This window comes from Gavialis gangeticus, unplaced genomic scaffold (genome assembly GCF_001723915.1).
Source record: "Gavialis gangeticus isolate Ggan-Ray unplaced genomic scaffold, GavGan_comp1, whole genome shotgun sequence".
NCBI lineage: Eukaryota > Metazoa > Chordata > Crocodylia > Gavialidae > Gavialis > Gavialis gangeticus.
Window position 1 is genome coordinate 34,310,477 of NW_017729033.1, and position 21,047 is coordinate 34,331,523.

Here is a 21,047-nt window from a genome sequence, read left to right on the forward strand (position 1 = left end):
GCCATCCTTATCCCAGACAGTCCTCCCCACAACTCCCTGCCACGCTCCCAGCAGCATGTTCAGCTGTGAGCGGGCAGACATGCAGATGGAGCTGCACTTTGCAGTCCAGCTTATCCCTCCACTCTTTACATGTGCTGGGGCCAGCAAGAGGGACCATGGGGTGTTCACTAACATTTGAGACCCTGCAGGAGCACCCTCAGCAGTGGAAGCTGCCCACCCTTGCCTCCTGAGGTACAGGCCAGGGGTCAGAAGGGGACAACAGGATGAGGCCCAGCCCCTGCCATTCTTACATAGCACCAGTTAAGTTAGTGATTACGTCTCTTGCTATTCGTAGCTGTTTTACCTTAGTGACAGGGATTTGTTTTTTTCCTGCTGTATAGCCCTGTTAACTCTACTATGGCTTTCCAGCTAGGGAACAGATAATGGGCTCAATTCCTTGTCATGCATTATCATGGGTAGATGCAGGATTTTGCAAAGCAGGGTGATTGGGACTGCAGAGATGGCTACATCCCTGCTCCCAGCTTCCCACCCCAGACAGGCAGACCACACTTCAGGAAAAGTAGCTGGGGACTTAAGTCCCTGAATCAGGTAAGAATCTTCCACACACATGTGCTTATGCTTACTCTTGGCAACCCCTCCTGTACTCAGCAGCATATTTCCTCACTCCCCCGTCTACTGCTCCTGCTGCTGTCCCCAACTGCCAGGGACAAGGATAGCTCCAGAGCCACTCCTGCCCCGTTCCAGCCAGATTGCATGGGGGCTGGTCTCAGCAGGACAATAGCAATGGTGGCAGCTAGGTTCCCCCTCCCTAAGCTTACTACTAGGGTGGTGGAAATCAGGCAGAGAGGGGAAACCTGTGCACTGCCACTGTTCCCAGTTGAACCCAAGTCCTGGTGCAGCTATGAAGTTCTCCACACCCCTGGGTTACCTGGAGACAGGTGTCAAAGTTGCATGGGAGGATGGGAGAGGAGTGAATATACCACTGAGCAGCGAGGGAAAGGGAGCAAGAGGGAATTCTCACCTGCTTCAGGAATTTAAATAAAGGCCCTGCCTGCTGCTCCCATGGTGACATGGTCTGGAAGAGGCAGGTGCAACCATGCCACTGGACCCCCTTCTGAATCCACCCTGTACATCATTAACACAATGAATTACTAAGTTTAAATAAATTTCACCTGTTAAATTGTATTCAAGTGTTCACAACCATACATATAGAGATGAGAGAGAGAGCTCACAGTCACTCCTCAGAGTTGTAACTTCAGATTTTGGGAGATCAAAAATCTTACTTTAAAAGAAAAAAGAAAAAAACCCAGGATGTATTCATATTAAGGACAGTTCTTTCTTGCATGATTTCTTAGGAAAATAATTTTCTGTGCCAGTATATAAAATTATGGATGTTTTCTACTGCTATATCATTATGTTGCCACAATGAAGGTATAGGAAAGTAATATAGCTTTATACCTTCTTGGATGCCACCAAAACATAGCACAGCCATATTCTGACCAGGAAAATTAGATTTCCAAATAGGTGATATATACATGTCATCAAGTTCAATTCAACAATCTGGTTGATTTTCCAGATACTTAATACGGAAGGTCCTTCTATTTACATTAGTCCATATAGTTGCGCACACACATGCACAGCCTGGGATAAATTAATTAGTGTTCATTTGTATAGTTTTGCATGGGTTCACTGGAACCAGGCATTGAACTATGCATTCTCTTTGCTGCAAAAGGAGAGTTCAGCTCACAAGGAAATGGATATAGATAGTTTTGATGGAGGTAAGTTTATGTGCTCCAGTGTACAGGCAAATAATATTAATACAGGTAAAAAGAGCTAATACTAATAAGAGTAAAAGGGGCTGAATTCAGGTGAAATATAACTATCCTGTTAGGTGTTCTGAGGAAAGAGTGTGCCAAAAAGAGGGAAACTCGACTTCATTGAAATCATACACAAAGCCATAACAGGAAAGGTAAATTAGCAGCAACAGCAAGAGAGAAGTTACAAAATTGTTTTTCCTTCCTCTTCACTTTTTGTTTTAAGTCCTGGGTGTTCATTACCTTTGAAGAATATGTTATAACTATTTGAATTTCCTCTGGATTCAGGAAAAACTAACAGCATTTGCTGGTGAATACCATCTTAGGTCAAGGAGGGTGAATATTGCTGTCTTTGCCATGATAGGATGCCATTCGTGGAACGAATGCAGCTTTGCAATTTTCCCAGTGGACTGAATGAGGAAAGCTTGCAGCACTAACTTCCTGCTTTGGTAAGTTATTTGTTGTCTGTATATTCATGGGAAGAATGAAAAATTATTGCGGATCATGAGGTAGGACAGCACCAAGAGTGAAAGATGGCAAACCATCTAGAGTAAAAAGCAAAGGGGGGGAAGCTAATAAAATAGCCTCCGTCATCAAAGCATTGGTGACAAAGGGCACTTCTACACATGCTCCGTGGGTGGGGTGGTGCAGCACTTTAATCAGAGTAGCTCCAAGAGCCTCTCTAATTAAAGCACCACCATGTCTTGTGTGTCAGTGCCCCCATGCTTAAAATGGTGGCAGGGGCACTTGAACTAAAGCTTGATGAGCTATAGTTCAAATGCCCCGCTGCCATTTGTAATTATAGGGACGCTGATACAGGAGATGCAGGAGACTGCTCCAATGCAGTTTAAGTGTTGTGTCAGAGCAGCTTCCACATTCATGTATAGGCACCCAAAAGTTTCAGTTCTAGCTATTATTAGACCCCAGTTCATACCAGGATTCAGGCAAAGAAAAACCTCTAGTGTAGTGTAAAACTGTCGTCTTCTTTAGTTATTCATATAGCCTGTCATTCATATAGCCTGTTATAAACTGGTTGCGGGGGGGGGGGAAAATCAGCAGGCGCTGGGGGAGTCCCTGTTCCCCCGAGCGCCACAAAGAGTGACCAGGAACAATGGTCACAAGTTGGCGGAGGGAAGGTTTAAGTTGGACATCAGGAGGCGCTACTTCATGGCCAGGGCGGCTAGAGTCTGGAACCAGTTTCCAAGTGAGGTGGTGCAGGCTCCCACCCTGGGGGGTTTTAAGAGGAGGTTGGATGACCACCTTACTGGGGTCATTTGACCCCAGTGCTCTTCCTGCCATGGCAGGGGGTCGGACTAAATGATCTGCTCAGGTCCCTTCCGACCCTAGAAACTATGAAACTATTATTTAGTATTTTGTCATTTAAATACATTTTTTTTTAATCATGTTTAAAAACAAGATACCATATCAGTACATAAAATAGGTTTCTGATTGTTTTACGCCTAGCTTTAACTTCCCAAAAATATGTAGAAAACACCAGTGGACAATAGTATTAAGACCAGGCAATGGTTAAGTCACTAAGGAAAGTTAGGTGCCTAACCACAGGCCAAGCCAGGGGCAAGAGGGGGGCAGGAATCAAAGACCAAGCTACCAGAGCCCAGGAAAATCTAGAAGTAGAGTCCAAATCACAAGCCAAGGCAAGGTTCAGGAGCCAGAAATTGGTGTCAAAGTCAGGATGACCCAGGAGACAGACCTGAAGTCAGGGTACACTAAGAACCAGAACTGGAATCAGGAGCCAGAACCAAATCAAGATAGGCCAAGGGTCAGACCCAGAGGGTACCAGGAGTCAGAACCAAAATCAGTGTGAATGAAGAGTCAGAAAGTGAATTACCAGATCCAAAGGGAATAGCCAAAAAGCCAGAGTCCAGGAAAAGAGTCAGGAGTCAGAAAATCAGGAGCACAGAACCAGAGAGACTTACTGGAACAGGTGGGATTAAATGGGGAGTCTGGTCTCCCCAGCAGCCAACCAGGAGGCCTTAACCATGGCCAGCTGGTTCTTTAGCTGGGAAGGGCTGCCACTCAGAGCTCCCAGGCAAGTGTGTTTAACTAGGCAATTAAATCAGGCTAGGCTGCCTATTAGCTCCTCTGACAAGTAGCAAACACAGATAAAACTCACAAGACAAAAGCAGCCTTTTAGATCAAGAATACACTCAGACAAGATTCCTTTTAAGAACTTGGTTGTTCAGACAGAACAGTTCGTAAAGATCTGTCTAAAAAATATACAAACACTGGTTAAGATCAACTCCTCTCTTTTTCCATTCAGGGTACACTTCTGCAGTGGACAGCTGCACTCCAAAAGCAGAGTATTTGATGTTACTGGAAAGAATTATATCTTTTGAGCATTGGTTTTCTCCTGCAGGATACAAATTCAATAGACTCCACTGGAAGTTACCTGTGGATTAAGAACAGGGCTCTCATTTTGCTATTCCTTGAGACTAGAAAATATTACAGAGGAAGGTAAATATGAGCACACTTAGACTTTGTGGAAATCAAGAATACTATTGAAGTGATTATTGCTAGATCTACCTATAATATGAGGACATGTTAGATCTACTTAGATCTAGCTCCATTGTTACTGGGTCAGACCATAGATTTTTTTTTCCTGCAGCTGGCGAGCTGTGAAGTTCATGTTAGCTGTGCCTCTTGATGCTCTAAGCCCTCACTCAGATTCCAGAAATGGTTCAGGAGGGTTCTCAAAATGATCTTTCCTGTGGTGGACAACAAAGTGATCCCTCTAATTTCCACAGTCAGATTTGTCTCCTTTTTTGAAGATTGTCACAATTGTGGCCTCTCTGATGCTGTTAGTTATTGCCTGAATATTTTGTTAGAAATTTGCTGTATGAGTTTTGGAACTGGCGACCTAAGTCACATGGTGCTGTTTCTGCTCCATGATTGTATGACATAAATTTTACACAAATCTCCACTTCTGCTAGAAAGCAAAAAAACAAAAAAAAACTTCTACCAGCTTGAAATCAGCTCTAGGAACCATGGGGCAGCAAGTTTTGTGATGGGAAGGAAAAAATCTGCTGCTCAGATTCAGAGCAGTGCTAGTGCATGGGTGTGCCCTACCTATTGGCGGGACTGTCACTCACTCATCAGATTCAGCAGCCGTCAAAGAACTCACCCTGCTCTGTAAAAACGACAGTGCCAACTGAATTGCAAAGCAGCCAAAGTAACAATTAGCCCTGTATAGGAGGTTCAAGACAAATCTCTGTACTTACTACTCATTTCAAATGATTGTTTGAACTTCTGCTGTTTCTTAAAATCTATGAGAATTTTATTCTAAATTAATATATGTTCTTTGTTAAATTAATCTCTGCTATGATCTCATAATGGAGAAAACATGACCCCTACACATGTTCATGAACATTGGGCACACCTATGCAAAAATTTAATGCAAAATTATTATGCCTGAGTTTATTGCTCCCAGGCACAACATCTTCACAGACACCTATGACTGCAGCATATTCAGCTGGGTGGGTTGAAACAGTCTTGGCTGGCAGAAGGCCCAGGGGGGTCAGCCTGCCAACCCAGGGTTGCTCCACCCTGGCTCAGTGTGTTGCAGAGGGGCTGGCTGGGTCACACTAGTGCTCCAGTGCAGGGATAGTTTGTAGGCAGCTCCCAAACTGAAGCACCCTTGTACCCTGTCTACATGTGTATTTCTATGCACTAAAATAATGCTGTCATAGGATAATAATTTGTTTACATGTACTAACCTATGGCAGAGTTAATTAGTTTCCTGAGGCCTAATAGGTCTCCACGTGTGGATGCCGAGACTTTACTGTGGAGATAATTAGGCAGCTTCACAGTAATCTCTGCTGTAGATGTACCCACTGGTTGTGTTTATACATGCATTTGCTATGGCACCAGTTTACTTGTGAGTAAATTACTCATGAGTAAATGGTGCGGGGCAAGCATCTACACGTGCAGAGAAGCAAAAGCAGGTTTGCTGCCGATCTGCTCTGGCTCCCCAGGGCCCTGCAATGGGCCTCTGCTGTGACCAGGGGAAGCTCTATGCTCCTGGGGAAGCTCCAGGCTCTGGCTGCAGCTACCAGCATGGAGCAGCCCTCTTCAAAAGCCAGCCCTGCTTGCTGCTGTCTAGCCAGGAACAATTCCCTGGCCAGGAGCAACGTGCCCAGTGCAGACACAGAAAGTATCAGTGCTCTCCTTGCCACTTCTGCCTCCCTGTGCTATGGCTGCTCCAGCCCTTGCCCCTGGCAGCGATGACCAGTGACCCTATGTTCCTGCTGACTGCCATGCTGGCCCTGCTTGCCCATCATGCCAATCACCACCTGGCCCACAGCTTTCTCACCCTTCCAGCTTTCCCACATGCAGCGACCCACCTGTCAGGCCACTGTGCACCATCCCAGGGCCACTGCTGCACACCTACTGCCTTGACCTCATCCACCTGGCTGGACCCCAGCAGGGATACCAATGATGAGCTCCAGGGTGCCACCACCAGGGTTGCCATCGCATTCTTGGGGCTCCAGCCCTGCTGCTTCTGGATCAACTGAGCCAGCCAGGCATCCAGTACACCTGGGATAATGAGCAGTGGCCTCTGCATGACTCGGGCCATCTTCCAGGATCTCCTGGAGCAGCTCCAGCCACACCTGGAGCAGCAGCACACTGGCACATATCCACCCCTCCCTGTGGACACCCATCCCCATGGACACTCTCTGGGTCCTCACCTTGCTCAAGCTGGCCGTGACCATGGGCCTGTGGTACATAACCCACCTGTCTGGTGCAGCCAAAGCCACCACCAAGGAAACCATCCTGGAGGTGTGCAGCACCCTCCAGGACATGCTGGGGGACACTATGCTTTGCATGAATAACTCCTTGGTGGTGGTGGTGGGGTTCCATGCCCTAGTGCATTAGTGCCCTGGATGGGACCTGTCACCTGCCTCTGCATGGAGACTGCCTCCATTATAGCCAGAGGGGCTTTCACTCCATGGTGCTTTAGGCCATCATGGGCCACCATGGTACCTTTATTCATGTGAGCACCAGCTGGGTGGGCAGTCCCCAGAACACCTGCATCTTCAGGAACTCTGGCCTGCCGGTCCTAGTGGAGAGTGGGTGCTTCATGCCAGGGGTGCCAGACCTGCAGCTGGATGCCATGGCCATCCCACCCCTCCGCATCGGAGACCCTACCTACTTATTCCTGTCCTGACTCATGCAGCCCTACACCAGCCACCTGGACCCCCAGCAGGTCCACATTAACTGGTGCATGGGCTGGACCCACACTCTGGTGGCATGTGCTTTTGGCCACCTCAAGGGATGCTGACACACCCTCACCGCCCACATCAAGTTCACCAAGGACAACCTCCCCATGGTCATCGTTGCAGCCTGTGTGCTGCATAACTTCTGTGAGGCCCAGGGGAGCTCTTCTATGAGGAGAGAAGGCAGAGTGTGCAGAGGGCACCTGGCAACAGGAGCACCATCTGTGGCAGCAACAGCTGCCCTTCTCCCCGCACTGAGGCCCCAGGAGAGCCATGCACCTGCCAGCAGGGGCCAGGGCACTGGGTGCAGGAGGCACTGCCTGTCCACCTCCTCCAGCACTCCCCAGTCTGGCCCACCTGCAACACCACCCAAAAGCCTCCCACCACTCCAAGCACCACGCTCACTGCAGATATGTCTCACATAAAAGAACAAGTTTTTATTTCCTTTGCATCAAACAGAGCCCCCGCAACCTTCCTCTGCAACAAAGAGCCTCTTTCCCTCCTCCCACCCCAACAAACAGAGCCCCTCCACCACCCACCAACAATTAAACACCTTCTTCCCCACAAAAACTATGTACAATGACCTTTGTGGGCCATCCCAGGGTGGGGGGTCATGGGTAGGGGTGTCTAGGGGGAAGAGACCAGGGACAGGTGGCCAGCACCCTGGCCTCTGGCCATTTCACCAGATGTGTGCACCCAATGGTGAGTGAAGTGGGCAGAGAGCTGACCTAGGGGCTACAGAGGGTGGTGTTCCCCTGGTGTGGGCAGTTCCTCCTTTGACAGGTGGTGTCCAGGGTCAGCAAGGCCAGCTTGCAGTCCTGGCTCTACTTCAGGCAGCTCCAGCTCCTTGCCCACGTGGAGCCAGGGCAAGCAGCAGGCCTGGCCCAGGTTGGGGGACTGGGTAGCACTGGACCTAAGTCAGGGGTCAGGCCACGGACTCCTGGCTGCTGGAGGTGGTGTAGGACCTCCTCCAGGTGGGGGCCTGCTGCTGGGGAGCTGGTGGCTGCTAGAGGACAGGCAGGGCTAGGGTCAGGGTCTGAGTAATGGGTAGCATAAAGGTGAACACCAGAGCCAGAATGATGTCCATCACCTGACAGTCACCAGTGGCCTGGGCCAGGATGGCATCCTGCTCCCTCCGCATCTCCACCCACTCATGCTCCAGGGCTAGAAGCTGTACCCAGAACTCCCTGTCCACCCAGTCCCATGCCTTCACATGCTGGTCCTGCACCTCCTTGCACCAGTCCTGTGCATCCTGGCAGGTCACATCCTCCACCCACCACCTGTCCTGGCAGCCTACATCCTCTGCCTGCCAAGCCCAAGTGTCCACTAGCCAGTCCTCTGATGCCATGAACAGGCAGTCTGAAAGGAGGATCCTGTCCTGGGTCCTACTCTTCTGGAGCCAGTGAATCCACAGGGCCCCAGCTATGGGCAGCAGCAACCCTGAGGCCACATCCAAACTACCAAGTGTGGCCTTTCCCCACACATGCAGCTGCAGGCCCTGTAGAGCCAAGAGAAAGAAGTTGTTTGTGTAAGTTTACTACATTTCAGAGATAATATGCTCTGTATGAGGGGCCATGCACTGCCTTGCCTCAGATTGGGGTCTGGGCATGCACAGGTGGCCAGGGACCACAGTAAGTTTGCCTGGCAGGCCTGAGCCCAGGCAGCCGCTGACCAAGCCCCCCATCACTGCTCACTCCCCTGGGGCCAGTAAGCCACTGAGCGATGGCTGCAGGCAGCCTGCCTTCCCCAGAATCTGCTGTCCCCTTCCCCTGCAAACCAGCCTGTCTCCTGTGCTACCATTCAGCCCATGACGCTCAGAATCAAGGAGGTGCAGGGCTCCCAGATGACTAGGATGAGGAGCTGCCTGCACCCCTGCCTTCCCCCACAGGGGTCTTCTCTGGGGAGGTGCCCCAGGGTCAGCCCCACCCATGCCACCACCCATGCCACCACTGTGCCCCAAGTGTGCCCCTGCTGCACATGTCACAGGTGATGTGCAAAGAGCTGTTTTCATGAACTGAGGGGTGCCTGACCCACTATGCCCTGCTGCTGCTGCTGCTGCTGGCCATAGTGCACCTGGCATGGGACCCTGAGCTTCAATAGTGTGCACGGCAAGCCCAAGCTGCCCTGCAACCTCTGGCACCACCTGGAGGGCTACCTGTGGCTGCGCTACACATCCATGCCCCCTGCACCCAAGGAACACATCATCGCCGGCATCAATGAATTCCTTGGTAAGGCCATGCCCACCTAGCTGCAGGACATGGGCTGATCAATAAATTTTTACACTGTCTTGCACCCCCCTGCACTCTGTGGGGGAAAACCCATAGCCAGGGGAGTATGGGTGGGCCAGGTGGGGGGGCAGGGGTTGGGGGCAGGGGCCAGAGCTGTAGCAGGGAGAGCCCTTTCCCCAGTGCAGGCCTTATCACATGGCTGGGGCTAGTGTGGCAGGCAGCTCTCCTCAGTCCCAGCTGTCAGCAACAGCTGGGTGATGTCTTTAGACAGCGGGACACAGCAAGTAGGTACCCAGCCATCCCCTCCCCCCCAGAAGGAGCTGGAACTGCTGACAGCTCGCAGTGTCATGATCAGCTGCACCTCATGCCTGGCCCTAGAGCTGCAGAGCTAGTGCAGTAGATGCTGGCCTGGTCTCCCTGAGCTACTGTTGGAGGGTTCCAGCTGGGGAGCTCAGTGGAACTGGCTACTGGACACCTGAGGGGCCCTCTACTGGTGACATGTCACCACGGGTGCCAGCCCACAGTGAGGGCTTGGGCAAGCTGCCTGTGGACCTGGCCCCCAGGGTGTGAGGATTTCTGTCAGTTGCTACATAAATGGCATGGACTTACAGGCAGTCTCCAACAGATGATTGCCATTGGTGATGACCACCCACTGTGCCCACAAGGCCTTGACCTTTATGTGGCACTGCCATGCTGACTGATTGCACCTGCACTCCCACATCTGGGCTGACAGCCCCATGATTATGGGGTTTTACTACACAATATGTGTGTGCACATGTAGACACGTGCATTTCCTGCTCAGTAAACTACTGCACAGTTAAGCGTCTCGAGTAAACACGCTCACTGAGTAGTAAAAGGTACAGTAGAGAGGCTGGATCTAATCCTGGTTTCCAATTTAGCCAGCTGGTTGTGAACAGACTTCTACAGGATTAAGTCACAACAAATCCAGTTTCAATGTAAGGACATTACATGATCCAGTCTCATGCGAAAGCAACAAGATAGATAAAGCAAAAAAGTTTGTAACTGGGGAGAAGCTGCTGAAAAGTGTCCCAAAAATCATTTCAACCAATATTTAAAATACAAGATTATACCTTAATAAAACAGGAAAAAAATTGTATTTGTTAGGAAACTAAGATTAGTTCCAGAACTATTAGATTATCCAATGTGTGAATCAGACACTGTAACCTAATTTAACTTGAATTACTCATACAGAGTACCGTACACTGTAGTGGAATAGGCATAAATTACTAAGTGTTTGTGATTAGTCACCTCATGATCTACAAAGAGATTTTTAAAATTTGGTTTTGTTTTGTGTTTAAAACAGTTCTGTCCCATTGTCTAAAACTCACACTCAAGTTTTTGTATTCTTCTTACAGAGGGAGAGCCATTTTTCCCATCATGTTGACAGAGTTCTCTGGTAGAAACTTGAATATCACACATAGAGTGGAAACAGACATGCCCTTTTATCACTTTTGTGGTACCATAAAAAATATCTATAGCACGACGAAGCAACAGCAAATAGACATTCATGCCTTTTGTAGCACCACATGGTGGCCATGACAAAAGATAGTAATAAAGTATGCTGCTTTATTGCAGCAGGTGTCCATTTGCTTTATGATGCAAGAGGCAAGCACCTTTTCTCAGTCTGCTGCCACCTCGGGCAGGTGCTTCTAGGGCTTGAGGGTCCTGTTTCTCTGTCCTGGGAATTCCTATGCAACATTGGGCCACTCAGGCCCCAGAAACTTCTGTTCAGCTTTCTCCAGAGATGCAAACCCTGGCAATCTCAAGGAAGCCTCTCTGCAAGGATGGAAAGTCAGGGTTCCCTACTTCCAAAGACTTATGCCAGAGATTGCCGAGGCCTAGGGCTGTGCAAAATTTTGCTGGCTGTTTGAATTTGACACTGTTTTGACTCATTATGAGCTCAAAACAGCAAAATTGAATTGAAACAAAGGGCTTCAAAATAGCCTCAAAACAAAATGAGGCTAGTTGAAACATTTCAAAAGTATCAAAATGTTTCAAGTTTTGAAGCAGCCAGCAACCAGGTGGTGGGAGACAGGGGGAAACCAGGGCCGCGCTCCCACCTGGGGCTCCCCACCTCCCGAGGCTGGGCTGTGGGTAGCCGATCACAGGGGAAGGAAACTGAGCCCAGCTGAACTGAGTTCCCCTTCCTAGTGCTAGATCAGGCTGGCGAAGGGAACTCAGCCCAGCTGGGCTGAGTTCCCTTCCCCAATCCGATCATAGTGCTGGGAAGGGGAACTGGGTGATCAGGCTCAGTTCCCTTCCCAAGCTCCCCAGTCCCAGGTGGCAGCACCCAGCTTCCGTCCCTCATCTGGCAGGCAGATTGGGGGCCCGCAGCCCCAGGAAGACTGGCACAGCCGCCACAGCCCTCCCGGGGTTGCAGGCCCCAATTTTCCTGCAAGATGAGAAAGGCTGTTTCAAGCTTCCCCATTATAGTGAATGGGCAAAACGTTGAAACAGCGTCAAAACAGCCTCACTGTTTTGATGAAGCAAAATGGAACAGCTGTTTTGAATCGAAATGAAATTTGAAATGAAATGCTGTTTCATCAAAACCTTGAAATTCAAGTAAAAATGGAATGGTATCATTTTGCACAGCCCTACTGAGGACATATCTCTGAAAATGAGGAATCCCAACTTTACCGATTTCCAGAGATATACCCTGGAGGTCCCAGGGGTGCACCTGTGGAAGCAGGGAAAGCTGGGACACCCTAGTGCAGTCCTTAGACTGGGACCATCAATCAGCTAATAAATGATGTAAAAGACATTATCAGTAGCGGTGTGTGAGCGGTCCCTATTCAATTCAGATTCGGCCTGAATCAGGGACAGTGATTCGATTTGTTGATTCAGATCACTGTCCTTGATTTGATTTGGCTGAATCCAAATCTGAAGATTCAATGCTGATTCAGAGAATCAGCGATTTGGAGAATTAGCGATTCAGACATAGACACAGCTTTAAATGTTTTTTCTACATACCTTGAGGTAGCAGGCACAGCTTGTGAATGCTGCAATGCTAGGGCACATGTAGAGTCCCACAGCAGTGTGGGGGGGAGGGCCTCCACGTGCTTGGTGGCAAACCCAGCAGTGGTCTGGAAGTACTTATGGTCCACTTCTGGGTCTGCTGGGGAGTGCACTGCTCCCCCCCAGCCCACCTGACTCAGTGATTGGCCACAGGAGGACCCCAGGTGTCCCCCCAGGCCCAGGAAGCACCAGTCGCTGAGCTAGGGGGACATGGGGGGGGTCCCCAGCACAGTCCCTGGTGGACCCTGAAGTGGACCGGAAGTGCTTCTGGTCCACTTCCGGGTCTGCTGCCAAGCAGGCTGGGGAGCCCCCTGTGCTCCTGTGGGACACTTCATGTGCCCCAGCATCGCAGCATTCACAAGCCCCTGCTATCTAGAGGTATGTAGAAAAAACATTTAATGCTGTCTCTATGTCGAAATCTCTGAATGTTTCTGAACTGGGCTGAATCTCTGCCGAATTGAATCAGGGACCGAAGCTTCGCACAGCCCTAATCATCAGGGCTATGGCTAGAAAGATACATCTCCAACTGAAGAGGATCAGTTGTGCCAGAATATGTCCCAATACAGCTGTTCTACTTCATTGGGAAAAACACATGTTGTCCATTGTCCTGCCTGTTGATTTTGCAAGACAATCAGCTGACTGGCAGCCCCAGTCCTGGGTTTCCCCATTCACAGAGGATCTCTGGGGCACCTCTCTGGAAGCAAGGCAAGTTGGGGTTCCCCACTTCTAGAGACATGTCCCTGGCAATCTCTGGGAATTCCAGAGATTGTTTGGGCTGCATCTCTGTAAGCAGGGAACATGTCACCCATTGTCCCACCCAAGATGAACAGATGGGACAAAGGGTGACGTTTGTTTCACCCAGCGAAGTAGATCAGCTGTGCCAGCACACATCCCAGCACAGCCAATCCTCTTCATTTGACAACATCTATTTCTAGCCATAGTTTTGAAATATGGATAAACAATGGAACACAATCTCTTAGACCATTTGCCCTGACTAACTTTCAGAAATCATAGTTCTATTCGCTTCCAAACATGGCATTTTGGTGACATACTGGCAGCTAGTTCTTATAGCTAATTCATTCTCTTTGTGTCTTGCTAAGCTTGTCCAAGCTCTTAAACCTCACAAATTCATGCATTCCTGTGATCAGACTAGTGTTTGTGATCAGACCCTTCCTAACTTTGAGCCGTCAACAGTTATTTGGCTCAGATCCCTTTGGCTAATAACCAAGGAAAATTCCCAGATTGCTCTTTGCCTCTCATTTTAGCAAAAGCTAATTGCTTTTCAAAGCAATATTTCTGTTCTGGGATTCATACTGATACTGTAGATGCTATTGTACTTATTTATCTCACTTTCTTCGAATCTCACCTCTTAGAAGCTTAGCAATCAAAAGAATGTCATATGTAAGAGGTTATAATGTTAATCTACATTCATCATAAATCTCATTTCTCTCCCCCAAGACAAATTCCTCATTCATGTTTTCAGTCTTAGCTACTCACCTACATCTCCTCTCAGTTTGTTTACTTCTCCTGTGGCTTTTCCTGTTTATTTCCCATGCTTGTAGTAATTGAATAAAAACCCTTTGGGGACTCCTTATGCTTACTTCTAAATGATCTTTTGCTCTTTTGTCTATTTTATGGTTACCTATAGACACTCTGAATTGTAATTGGAAAACAGCACATAAACCCAGTTTGTAAAAAATAAACAGCATATGAATTATTCTGGAGCAAACATTGCAATTTTTAATTCAAGCAATATTCCCACTGACACCTATGACAGTTTTGCCCAATTAAAGGACCCTTACCTTGTTTCTAATATGCAATAAAATCATCACAATACTCTGATCAATAATTAATACTGGACATCAAGTACATTTAGAAAATGAGCAGTTAGATCTGTGTGGAAGTTGATACATCACTATGAAAAATTACACTTAACGACAAAACAAAGGTTACAACAGGAAACTACTTGCTACATATATCATATGTTTGATGACAATAAACGTTATCAATTCTTTAGCTTAACTATATTGTCTAACATATAATGTTTAATCTGTACTGGCATCAGCAAAAAGTTATTCTATGAGGGTGAAATAGAAAAAATATATTTGTGTCATTTAAACCAATTAGCAAAATATGGGGAGGAAACTGTAGGGTTGAAAATCACTATATTATCATATTATTTATTGAAATAGTGATGGTATATGTGGCACCCTACAGAGTAAGAACAATAACAGGCCAAAGTCTACTCAGCATATTTTCCTGTTGCTGTCAATAGGAGCTAGACTGAGTTCAACGTCCCTGATGAACATCTAAGCATAACCAAAGTATGCACATCTCCAAGCCTGTTAGTATCCCCAACAAAGGTTACAGGCAGACATTACATTTAGATCAACCTAACTAGGGTTAAGTTGATCTAAATGCAGATCTGTATAGACATTCAGAGAAGTTTGATGACACAAAAAGTGGCTGGCATGACCTTAGTTCACATGAGGAGGTGAACTAGATTAGATCCAAAATGGGTTAGCCTAATTAACAAATGTCTATACACATTTGGAGTGCTCACCACAGCCTCAGGACTGAGCTCTTCCTACCTCCCCCACCCCCCACCCCCATCCTGACCAGGCTATTTTTAGCCCCACTTCCTCCCCACACCTGGATGGACAACGCCTCCTTCCCCACCCACAGACCCACAATTCCCCCTATAGCCCCATACCCTGATTCTGCCAAACCCTCCCATGGACTGGCTAGCCCTATATGAATCTGCCCACCCCTCCCCAACTTACTTAGATTGGGTTCCCAGTGCAGGTCCTGGCACAGGTAAATTAAGCCATGTAATTTTAGAGTGGTACTACTAACATGTGTGTGTACCTAAAGATACCTGTGTTGCGTGTTAGTACCCAACCCAACTTTAATTAAAGTCAATGGAAATACCATCATTGATTCAACTGCAATCATTATGCACAGCATTAAATGGCAAGGTTAAAAGGCAACGTGTTTTTAAGAAATATGTTCCTTTAAACTATGTTACTACAATGTATTAGAGAATTAAAACTGAAAGAAAATTTACAACTAGAAGCATTTTTCCTCCCCCCCGCCCCCTCCCTGCAGTAAATTACAAGATTATTAATATAAACAAACTTCTTAGCTTCAGTTTTATTTATGATTAGTTTCACTTTCTCCTTCTCTTTGCAAGGTCTAGAATGCAAATGTGCTAGGAAGAGGAAAATGAAAAAGAGGGAGGAAAGATTAAATTTTAAGGTACAAGGGTGTGTATTTCAAGGCTTGTGGCTGTAGAGTCTCTGAATAACTGTTATACCTGAATACTCAAGTATTGCATACTAAACTGTTTCTCCCAGAAAACTTTCTCCCAGAAAAAGAATCACGACTTGCCCCTTGCTAATTTTGCTACTTACTTTCTAGCTTTTGAATCTGAATCTTTTTTCAAGTCTTCTTAGTTGTAAGCCCTTGGCTAAGTAGAAGAAAGGTGGCCACTTGTGTGCAAAGAGTGTTTCACTGATCACCAAACTGCATACCTTGATCAAGAATATGAGAGTTTATATTTCCTAGGGAATGGGCACCAAAATCACTCAAAACTTGGATAAAATTATATATATAACTTTTATGGTTCAGGCCTAAGGAGCCATTTACAAAAGTAAGCTTGGTTTTATATGATTGGTAACAAAAATACATAAAAATGTTGTTTGCCCCATATATTGAGAAATATCCTGTCTTGGCACTCCACAGCTGGTGAGTCACAATTTAACAGTTTTTACTAAAATAAAAATGAAATTAAAAAGTCCACATTTTCAAAGAAGTACAGAAACATAATATTTATAGAAGATCATAAACAAGTACTCTGTTAATAGCCGCTGAACTTTGTTTAAAGAATAACAGACTAACATTTCCAAAGTACTCTTTGCTGAGATTGAACAGGATTTTATTCCAACTGTTGCGGTAACTAATGAAAAACAAATGAGATTTCCAAACAGTTTTGACTGTTAGGGGTGTGAAGGCAATATCATTGCTTTTTGCACTTGCAGCTGCTGCTTACACTGCAACTACCCATTCAAAACACAATGTCATTTTATACTTGAACTCTCAATCTGTAATACGGAAAGGCCAAGGTTTTTTAACCCAGATTGGAAACATTCAGCTACATTCATTACAACATTCCATTAAAAGCTACTTAAGCTTTTAAGACCTACAACAGACCTGGTTCAGTCATGTAGCCTTTTCTTAGAAAACAATGAGAGGAGAAACTAGGATTCTGTTGGGATGTTGACATGCCCAGTAGTTGTGGTTTGGGTTTCTCATATCCCAATTCTCTTCTGAGTTGAGTTTCTCCTACACTTCCCATGATGCATTGCAGTCAGGGACTCCTATACTGTTCCATAATGCAACAGCAATAGACAATAGAGCCTCACAGGAAATGTAGTCCAGCTGAGAATCTCACCCAAACAAGAAGAATCAGGACATGAGAAGCTACATTTACTAAGAGCTACCACAAGGACATTTCTTAACCAAACTTAGAACAAAGCTCATTTTTTTCATTTTTTCAACCAAAAAATAGTTTTCAATTTTTTTTTGACTGAAAGCCAAAATTTTCAAGAAAAGAAAAGAGGGAGGGAAAGGGGAGAGGGGGAGAAAGAAAATAAATTCCATGATCTGAGGATTACTTACCTTGACTAGTTGGTGAACAGTAAGATATCAATACTTTTGGAAATTAAAAATGCATAACATCACTCAATCCTTAACAAGATTTTGCAGAATTTTAGAGGGACAGAATCAGATTAATAGGTAAGAAGATGGCTGACGAAATGTAATGGTGAAGGTTTCTCCCAAATATTTCTGCATCCTAAAATAGATAGTTTTATCTGATATTAAACGTCCTATATTTCTTTATTTTGTAAATTTGTTTTGCAAAGAGATATCCTATTACTGGCTGAGATTTATAAAGACGAGGGTAGAACACCTGAGGTAGGTGACGGTGACATTCCCCAATTTCTTTCCAAATGGTGCATGTGAGAAGAACAGCAGAAAGGCCATATAGAGTTACCCACCCTGACAAGGAGACCTGAATAAATCTGAAAATTCTGGCCCAAAGTACAAAAATGTGCACGTTGGCCGCGTCCAGATAAGTGTGGATGTGCTGTATGCGGCACTGCAGACCTGTCTGCGGTGCCATACACCACACATGCAGGCATTCCTCATGCTGCTAGTGTACAGTGCGGGGGGGAGGGGCGGAGATTTGACCCCAGCAGATCCCCGGGGTCAAAAATCCCAATGCCCAAAAAAAAGGCAGGGTGGCATACATGACAGCAGCACATGCCGCCCCAAACTGGAACCTGGCCAGCCAGAGCCATTCTCCGGCTGCCAGCCAGGCTTCCTGTTACAGGAGTGCCATGGATACAGTTTGCTGAGGCTCCAAGGGCCCCAGGTATGGCTGCTGGGGCCAGCATAGTTGCTGGCCCAAGCCTTGTGTACCCCACCCAGGGTAACCTACCATGGGGTGCATGGCATGGGTGGTTACCCAGGGACGTTCCCCAGCAGCAGGGTACAAGGTTGAGCAAAACTACCAAAAATTTTCAATAAAGGATCGCCAAGCATTGGAGAAAACTCAGTGTTGTAATTTGCTTCTTCTACCTCTTAGCTTCTGGGTCTAATTCTAGTCTCACTAATCTGGTTTTATATCAATATAAATCCAGCGGTTGCGATTTTCCTTTCATTTGTACCTGCATAAATCATTAGCAATGCCATTAAAATAAACTGTTACCCTGGTTCAAGTAACACTAATAGTAGCGTCCCATAATTTTTGTATTGTTTTTTATAACATAGCTATAATCTGTAGGAATATATTCTCAGATAAGCAGTATAATTACAGTTTTTAAAATCTACTACATATAGCACTGAACAAAATCATCTTTGAGAACAACATAAATAAGATGGTGGAATACTGAAAAAACAGCAACTTCACTCTTGTTTGGATGCTAATAGTGTAGAGAGTTGCATTCATGTCTTGAGTTTCCAAGAATGTTTTTCCTCAAGTGTTGCATCCGATTTTCCTTTCCACCATTGAAAATAAAGAGATGATGATAACTTTAAAATATATTAGGATGCTTTAAGTATATCCTGCTCCATCTGCTGCATATTTTGGTGCTATGGTGTTAATACCAATTGAATGGCATATTTGTATGTGGAGGAGTTAAACTCAAGTCCATTCCAAAATGTAGCTTAGCTTACTACTTGAGTTATACTACTGGGCATACTGCATACAGAAACTACTCTGTGAAACACCCAAGGAAAAGAAATCCTGCTTTATAGTGCATATAATCGGGAAAGTAAGGAAAGAAAATTTAAACTGTTATTTAAACAAGTCTCATTCCAATTACTACTTTCCTCTCTGTCAGGGCCAATTATTCTCACTTTCGACATGGCTAGGGTTTCTAGAGGCAATCTTTTTTTTTCCTCCTACAATGTATAGAGTGCCACACAGTCACTTTTAAAATGACTGAAAAATAAATTAATGTACACAGGAAACGGAGACTTACTAAACTTAAAGATATCCTCTTAGTTTGTCATTTTGAAGCAAGTTAAAATGCAGGAGCACTTTACAGGCAATAAAGTGTTTCAAACATGCTCCTTAAAGTAACAGTGAGAATTTGTTGAAAAATAGAACATTTCTGCTTTAGACTTCATGCCAGACAAGAAAGGAGCTCCAGAAACATTTCCTTTCTGATAGAAAAAAGACTCTAGCTAAAAGGTAACCATTATGAAATGAACTGACATACTAATTACAATGTCAAATTGATGATGCTCCATTTAAGGATCTGTCAGTCCTACCACTGCACTTTCCATCTATCAGGACATTTTAATACTTAAACAAGAGAGAACAAGAGACAGAGAGACAGAGACAGAGAAGCCTAGTAATCTAAACAGAAATATAGAGCTTTTAAAACAAGAGTATATTTTTGATAGATCACATCATTAGTTACTCTTAGTCCAAAAGGTTCTCACTTGTTTACAGAAAATCATTTTCTTTTGGTTTTCCTTTTGGCCAACCTGTACAATAGTTTCCAATTATAAGTATAACTAGAGATCTTGAATAGCTTTATGGGATGTTGGTACCATGCTCCTACGCCAATGCTCCGGCCGCAAATATATTGGAAACGAGGCCTGCTACCCCACAAGGGTTCAGCATGAGTTTTTTCTTTTGAAATCTTTCTGGTCTGCATTAATTGGTACTTTCTTGTGGAGCAATCAGCTCAATAAATAATGATTTGCCCCCCCTCCCCCCCAGTTCTATATACAGTGTAGAATTTGTAGTTCTAGCTCTTCTGTGCAGATTTTTTCCATCACCACTTTGGAGTAAAATTCCTGTTTTAGACCTCTTCACACTGATAGCAGCCTCTTCATTTTCTGTTCAACACTGGACAGAACATTAAAAATTCTTTAAGAACTTTAACTCTATCATGCACCATGCATTTACATTAACCTGACATAATTTCTTGGGTTTCATAGTTTCATAGTTGGTAGGGTTGGAAGGGACCTAAGTAGATCATCAAGTCCAACCCCCTGCCACAGGCAAGTAAGAATGCTGGGATCAAACAACCCCAGCTGGGTGATTGTCTAGCCTCCTTTTGAAGACCCCCAGGGTAGGAGCGAGCACCACCTCCCTTGGAAGTCGGTTCCAGATCCTAGCCACCCTGACTATGAAGTAGTGCCTCCTGATATCTAGCCTGAATCTACTCTCAGTCAATTTATGGCCATTATTCCTTGTTATTCCCGGTAGGGATCGGAGGAACAGGGACTCTCTATAGCCTGCTGGTCCCCCTTGGCCAGTTTGTAGACAGCCACCAGATCCCCTCTCAGCCTTCTCTTATGGAGGCTGAACAGGTTCAGGTCCTGTAGCCTCTGCTTGTACGGCCTGTCTTGCTGCCCCCTGATCATGCAAGTAGCCCTCCTCTGGACCCTCTCAATGCTGTCCACATCCCTCCTGAACTGCGGCGCCCAGAACTGGACACAGTACTCCAACTGCGGCCTGACCAGTGTCACACAGAGGGGGAAGATCACCTCCTTGGACCTGCTAGAGATACATCTGTGGATGCATGACAAGGTGTGGTTAGCCTTCCTGACCGCATCCCCACATTGGCGGCCTATGTTCATTTTGGAATCCGCCCATCCCTGTAATCTGTCCACATCTAGTTGTAGCCTGTCTCTCTCCTGCAGTGTGCCCACTTCACCCCACATCTTAGTGTCATCCATGAATTTGAACAGGGTGCTTTTCACCCCCTCGTCCAAGTTGCTGATGAAGATGTTGAACAGTGCAGGCCTGAGGACCGAGCCCTGGGGGACCCCACTGCCCACTTCCCTCCGGGTCGAAAATGACCCATCCACCACCACTCCAGCCAATTTTCGACCCATCTGACTGTGCCGAACGCCACAGTCACCTAATTTCTTAATAAGAATGAGGTGAAAAACAGTGTTGAAGGCCTTCCTAAAGTCCAGAAAGACTATATCCACTGCTACACCTGCATCCAAGGATTTTGTGACCTGGTTGTAGAAGGCCACCAGGTTGATCTGACAGGACCTGCCTTGAATGAATGCATTTTGGTTGCCCCTAAGCATGACCCCTCCTGCAGGTCCCTTGCAGACGAGCTCCTGGATAATTTTCTCAAAGAGCTTCCCTATGACTGAGGTAAGACTAATGGGCCTGTAGTTTCCTGGGTCTTCCTTCC